The sequence below is a fragment of the Onychostoma macrolepis genome, chromosome 20, assembly GCF_012432095.1.
Source record: "Onychostoma macrolepis isolate SWU-2019 chromosome 20, ASM1243209v1, whole genome shotgun sequence".
In the NCBI taxonomy this organism is placed as follows: Eukaryota; Metazoa; Chordata; class Actinopteri; order Cypriniformes; family Cyprinidae; genus Onychostoma; species Onychostoma macrolepis.
The window spans coordinates 4,547,957-4,555,640 of record NC_081174.1 but is presented as its reverse complement, the minus strand read 5'-3'; the positions used below and the strand labels follow the sequence as shown (position 1 = coordinate 4,555,640).

Here is a 7,684-nt window from a genome sequence, read left to right as displayed (position 1 = left end):
CCACTTCATAACCCCAATGACATGTCCATGCTCACTCAGCCCAACAATTAGTGTCGATAAGGGATGAATGAAGCAACTTATGATCCTGTAGCTGTATGAAGGCCATATAATGTATGTCTGTGGGGATTGTATTGTATGTTGTCATATCATTTAAGTAAACAAGGCCGCTGTATGAGTTCTCACCTAAGACTATGGCACAAGAGACAATATCACATTCTGTGTGTTGATATTTGTTTGTTCCTTCACCCCTTAAAAGTGTCTTAAGTATTTTAATAATGTGATTTCAACATTGGCCTAAATATAGGCTACAGTATGTTCAGTGAAGGGGACTTGATAAGTCAGTCTCTCCTCACCTAACTTTCATGACCTGTGAAATTCACCAACAATCGGTTTTGCTGTACTTTTGCTAAACATCTGAACTCAGTGGAGTGCACACTATTGGGAATCTGTGTTGCGGATTTGGCATATTTGTCAGAAGAAACCTTCAGAGTCAAACTGAAATTGCAGCTAAAGACACAAGTCTCACTATTTATTTAAAATCTGAGAATGATGAAATTATTTTAAGATGATGCTGTGTAATTTTTTAAGATGAGAATTTCTTTTTGGCAAACCAAAGAAAATGTGAGGTATGAATTGAAACATCCAGTATTTTTCTGCTAACAGGTGCTGTAAGAGTTTCCAAACACAACTTTTGCCTACAGTACAAATGTAATAATGGGGGATTTGCAAATAAAACAATTGTGGATCCCTTCCCTGAAAGGCTGTGACATCGAGACCGACCAGGCTCATCGCGTGTATGACGGAAGGAAAAACTCTAAAACGTCCGTCAGGTCACTTTCACTAAAATGGCTATAACTCCTGAACGGAATGAGATATCTTCACCAAACTCGAAACACATGTGTAGGAGCTCAATCTTTGGTCAAATAAAAAAATAGCGCAGCTCTGCCACTTGGTGGTGCTATAAAACAAAAAAAAAAAATCATTAAAATGATGATAACTACGCAACCGTTGGTCCGATCGACTTGAAAATTGGTATACAGTGTCTTTGTCCAATGTGCCATAAGGATCTATGAGGACATTGGCGTATCTAAAAAAACATGGCAGCCATCGGCCAATGAAGTTTGAGCACTTATTAGACAAAGTTAACGGAGGTCGATCGGAACGAAACTCAGTGGGCATGTTCAACTCATGGCCCTAAAGGCCTGTAATAATTTTGAAAGAAATCGGCCACTAGTTGTTGCTAACGCGATTTTATGGCTCTGTAATCACGTGGTATTTCACCCATCCACACAATATGCATATCATTTGATAGGTCTCCTCATAATGAACAATTTTGCCTCAAGAACCATTGCTGTCAATCATATCGTTCATTAAATATTCACAAATATGTGAAAAACCTACTTTTGCGAACTAGTCCCTGGTTTTTCGCCCGATCGGAACCAAACCACTGCAGTAATAATCTCTTGACTCTCTAGATTAATAATTATTAAAAAAAATTGAATTTTATCCTTTGGTTAGCTATAACGGGGAGTGGAAAAAATACCCCAAAGCCTATAAAACCTAAACGAAAACTCGAAACTTGGTGAAAACATGTGTCAGGTGACTCTTAACAAGTATGCAAAGTTTCATGAAGATCAGATCATAGGTAGCGCTATAAGAGTCAAAAAGGCCTCAAAAACACCAAATTTCTATAGAATATGACCTCAAATTGTAGAACATGTTCATATATTCACACAAACACTATATCTTCATATCATATGATAGATCTCCTCATTCTGAACAACTTTGCCTCTAGGATCACTGCTGTCAATCAAACTGTTCTTTAAGTATTTGAGATTATTTTAAAAAACTACTTTTGTGAACTAGCCCTCGGTTTTTAACTCAAAATAAATAAAATCACTGCAGTACTATTTTCTAGACTCTCTAGGTCAATTATTATCAAAAAATGTTCAACATTTGCATTTGAACAACTGTAAACCGGTCATTTTATAATATGTTCTTTACATAATGTACCCAAAGGCCTATAATTCCAAAAAGAAAGCCTAAAACTTCTCTCAGAACTGTGTAAAATGATGCATAATTTCATTCTAAACAAACAAGCAAAATTTAAGAGAGATTAGGCAAAAAAACAACACTACAATAGTTATAAAGGTTAAAACAGTGTTGTATGAGAAATTGATATTTATAACCACTAGATGGCAGCGGAAGACCACTAATGGGCTTATTAAACTTTAAAACAGTACTGTTCATGTTTACTTATGAATTCATACATTATGAAATCACTGTTATAACATTTTAAATCTCATTGAGTCAAAGTTTACCATTTTGTTCATACAGAAATATCAGTTTTTACAATTTTGCCAGATTATGATCACAGAGAAATCTGAAAATGACTATATAAACTCTTAAAAAGAGAAGACTTGCAAAAAGTATTGTCACCTGTCATTTATTTAAAATATCTATATCTGCAACAAAATGTGTGTGTATGTATCAGGGGCGTAAATTTCATCTGACAGTAGGGGGGGACAATAAACGTAAAATTTCTCAAGAGCAATTTTTGAAGGGGACACAAATAATACAGCCAAAATTGTACTTGCAAGGATAGATATGTGTACACAGCATGTGTGCATAGCATGGAGACCGTGTTTAAATGAGTTTATGGTTCACCACGCGGTCATATTATAATTATTATTTTGCGTCATCCATAGTATTTTAGGTTTCGTCTCTTTCGCATTAATTCAACCGCATTAAACCCACTGATCTGCCACTTAACATCATAGTGAACCAAACCCAACACATAGGTCTACAATATTAGCCTAATATCAGTTCACACACAGGCTTATCGCCATGTTAGTTGTAGTGGGTGACAAGCTACGGTATTAAGCTTGTCAAATTTATAATCCCTCATAGAAAATACATCGGATGTCATAATTTTTTTTGTCATGACTAATTTATTAATGATCCAGCATCATCTGTATTAAAGATAAAGAATCATTTCACTGGATGTTTAAAGAGAATAAAATAGCCTTGACAGCCTACTTACACATAACTAACTTGCTTTCTCTCACCGGACTCGTGTGTGTGTATCGGTAAAGAAGGAAAGCAGGCAGTGGACCAAACCACTGTGAGGAAAGGGAGGGGGGAATCAAAACATTTCTGAATTTAAAACGTTTTTTTGCGTTTATTTTGTTTTACTAATCACACAATTATTTTAAGTATATGTCTATTATATTATTTTCAATACACAGAGTCACTTGTAATGATATTTTTAGGGGGGACAAGCCTCAGATAGGGGGGGTCCTGTCCCCCCCGTCCCCCCGGGATTTACGCCTATGGTATGTATATCCGTGTATGAGTGTGCCTGAGTGTGTGTGTGTGTAAGCAAGCTTAAAGATTATTAATATGATAGTTTAACCATTTAATTTCTATTTGTGTGTGTTTCTATGAGCCTATTTTCCATTTTCGATGTGTTTCACTGTCAGCTATACATCTAAGTTGGCCTAGACCCTAAAAGCATACCACCTTAGGCCTTAAAATGCTTGAACCCCGGTGATTGCTGCTTGCAGCTATATTTATTATTGTTATTATTATTATTCGGGCTGATGGAGCGCAGGTTCAATCACTATGCTTTTGGCTCAGTGGGCCTTTGGGGACATACTCAGCTCTATATTTCTTCGTGGGCCGGCGAAATAACAGAGGTGTTAATTATCGGATCTAAAACCCCCATATGTAAAAACACTGTCTAACACCTGATGGCTGCTCTGTAAATTCTCCGTCATCAGTTAGGAACCTAGGTGTGCTATTTGATAGCAATCTTTCCTTTGACAGCCACGTTTCTAGCATTTGTAAAACTGCATTTTTTCATCTTAAAAATATATCTAAATTAAGACCTATGCTCTCAAAGTCAAATGCAGAAATGTTAATTCATGCATTTATGACCTCAAGGTTAGATTATTGTAATGCTTTATTGGGTGGTTGTTCTGCACGCTTAATCAACAAACTACAGATGGTCCAAAATGCAGCAGCTAGAGTTCTTACTAGAACCAGGAAGTATGACCACATTAGCCCGGTTCTGTCAACACTGCACTGGCTCCCTACTAAACATTGTATAGATTTTAAAATCTTGTTAATTACTTATAAAGCCCTGAATGGTTTAGCTCCTCAGTATTTGAGCGAGCTCTTATCGCATTATAGTCCTCCACGTCCACTGCGTTCTCAAAACTCTGGCCATTTGATAATAGCTAGAATATCAAAATCAACTGCAGGCAGCAGAACCTTTAGCGCCAAAACTCTGGAACAATCTACCTAACACTGTTCCGGAGGCAGACACACTCTGTCAGTTTAAATCTAGATTAAAGACCCATCTTTTTAACCTGGTTTATACATAATACAGTAATACGATTCTAATAGCTGTAGCTGGTGTGTGGTGGGCATTCTGGCGCACTATGGCTGCCGTCGCATCATCCAGGTGGATGCTGCACACTGGTGGTGGATGAGGAGACCCCCCCCCCCCCCTCACAATGTAAAGCGCTTTGAGTGCCTAGAAAAGCGCTATATAAATGTAAGGAATTATTATTATTATTATTAATATTCAAATCCGTTAAAGGATTGTTAGGCTGCATTAATTAGGTCAACCAGAACTGGGAACACTTCCCATAACACCCGATGTGGCATCTACGCTAATATTAGTCTGTTTCTTTCTTATTCCGAGATCACCGTTGCCACCCGATCCAGTCCGTATCCAGATCAGATGGTCACTGCAGTCACCAGGATCCATGTACAGATCAGATGGTGGGTCAGCACCTAGAAACGACCTCTACAGCCCTGAACATCAGCAGAGATCAGAGCACCTAGATGAACCCCAGAGACAGATCCCCAGTGAGGACCTCGTCACCTAAACAGCCATCGGGACAAGACCACGGGAGCAATGTTCCCTCTAAGCTGCGCGCTCGCGCGGCCGCGCACTTCTTCCACCGCAGCCGCGCAGAGAAATAATGTGCCGCGCACACGCTAAAATGAGTTGGGAAAGCCATTTGATTGTATTCTAGTTAAAACGTAAGAATTGCAATGCTCGGGTAAACCGCTATAGAGCTGGTGCCGCTATAGCGTTAGAACCGGTGAATGCAGTGTACAAGTTTCATAGAAAGAGAATGGTGTGTGCCAAATGAGTTGCTGTAGAAACCGAATACTTCAATGGTTGCGGATGAAATAGCTCAAATCGAGAGGTAACGCAAACACCGTGACATGTGAAATAAACGTCCTCATGTATTAAAGAAGAGTGGCTTGATTAACGTTAAGTGCTGGAAATAGCGGGTGATTAACAGAACGGTACACAGAACAGAACGGTAACAAAACTCTGAGACATTTACAGTCACACACAGGTGTATTGTGCAAATTGTACTTCATAGCGATGTTTAGGTAACTATATAAGAATTCACTTTTTTTTTCTTTTTTTTTATATTTAACTTACAGATCTCAGTTTAAATGCTTCAGTTTGTTTTCTATTATCTTTTGTCAGTTTAAATGCTTCAGTTGTTTTGATATATATTATATTATATTATGTTCGGCCTATATTATAAACCTAATAAATAATTGACCTTGTTTTTTAATGGAGTCACTTATGCTCATCAAGGCTGTATTTATTTGATCAAAATACAGAAAAATAAAACCAGTAATATTGTGAACTCTTAGGCTATTGCAATTTCTAATATTAGTTTTCTATTTTAATATATTTTAAAATACTTGGGTAAAGTTGGTTTCATATTCGCACATTCACAACATTCAACATTTCCGCGTTCAATAACTTTCTAATTATATGTGCAAAACATGTTTCTTTTGCAAATTCGATTCAGCGACATCATTGTCAACCTACTACCTTTTTTTCACAATCGAACAAAATGGCCAAGTATTGTTTTAATGGCATATTTACTTGTGAATGTCCGCCGAATGTCCAATGTAGAGCGGTAAGCAAGATAGGGACCGTCTAAAAAGTTATATATTTTTTAATTGTGTGCAAAGAGACAATTACTTGTATCACAAATATCACTCACAGTATGCCTTCTTATGCTCCTTTAGCAACAATAATAAAAAATAAAAAAACTGCAATATAATTATGCCGTTTGAAGAGACGTTTAGGAAATGACAAATAATGAACTTGTAATTTTGTAACAATACATACAACTTGTCACGAATCCGGTCTGCACTCCCATTCATTCACCACTAGAGGTCACCCACTCACCACATGGACTCTCACAGCACACAGCACACTGGACTCAATTTCCCATCATCCATTGCACTATTGAGCACACAGCTGTAGGCACTAATCACACGCACACCTGATCCCACGCACACACTGATCACACACCTTATTTTAACCCTGGACTTTCTCTACCACACTGCCGAGTATTGTTTGCGGTTACCCCTTGTTAATGTCTTAGTCTTGCCTGGTCTCCCGTGTTTGTTGCTAGCCTGTGTTCCCTGGATTAGCCCTTGCCTTGCCGATTGGATATTGTTTGCACCCCTACTGGACTCTCGCCCGTTTGACCTGGATTATCTCTCTGCCTAGCCCCTCTGGATACTGTTTGCCGATCGTCGACCTTCGCTTGTTTTAGGATTGCTCTTTGTCTTGTCCCTGCCATACCTGTTTGCCATTGTTTGACCCTGCCTGTGCGACCACGTCTCTGCCTAATAAAAAGCTTGCAGATGGATCCGCACGTCTCATGTCTCGTCAGCTCCGTTACACAACTGGTAAATCATGTGTAATCTCCTGAACATATAGTTAATGTCTAATTTCAATTTATAATGCTTTTTATTTATTTCTTTGCCTCAAAATGAGCAAGAACTGTGTTGGTGTTAACAATGACATATATGATTTATTTCTATAGGTTTTGAAAGCATGGGTCGACTGCTCCAAAGCAAGTTGGAACATCTTGTCTGGACCCTACAGAACATACTGCAGCCCATGTCTTGCTGTTTTATTCACCTCTGTTTGTTTGTTTGTTTGTTTTTTCTGGTTCTAAGTGTGCTAAACACCATTGTAACAGTGTTCTCCAATTGTTGAGATGAATTGCTAAGATAAAGATTTCATACAACAGGAAAACATAAAAGTTATTTAACATTACACTCTGACAATATCACAATTCATGTGCATTGATTGATGTTTACAGTCCTGCAGAAATATCACTGTCCATGACACTGAATCCATCAGATTCTTGACAAGAACTCAGAAAGCATGACAGCAAACAGGTTGCTTATTTTTGGTATTTTGGGTCAACACTTCATAAAGTAATGGCTAAACTTTCTTTAAGATGTTTTATAAATAAATTGTGCCTCACTCACATATTTTACAATTGTTTTCTTTACATGTGTAATTTCTACCAACATTGTATTCAAAGTTTTTCTTCATTGAGACACCTTCCAGTTTGATAACTTTGGAAAACAGGCTCACACTTTTCCAAAACACATTTCTTAATAATTAGTTGAAATTGTACAACATAGCAGAACTCTTTAAAGGACAAGTATTTGCTCTAAATGTACATTTCTAACATCTCTCTGTTCGATGGGTTTCTTCTTAGAGACGACTGGCAGTTTAATAACTTTTGAAAAGAGGCTCACACCATTACAAAACAAGTTGCAAAATATTCATTTGACCCTAAAGAACATACTACAAGTCTTTAATGTAGTA

At 37.7% G+C, this 7,684-nt stretch overlaps 1 long non-coding RNA gene across 1 annotated transcript; it reads left to right on the top strand.

The window, feature by feature from the left end:
• The first annotated feature begins 5,140 nt into the window (after positions 1–5,140).
• Positions 5,141–7,371, top strand: LOC131527549 (uncharacterized). The gene is made up of 3 exons (XR_009267676.1): positions 5,141–5,225; positions 6,566–6,747; positions 6,885–7,371. It is a non-coding gene; the product is annotated as an uncharacterized LOC131527549 (long non-coding RNA).
• Positions 7,372–7,684: the final 313 nt, after the last annotated feature.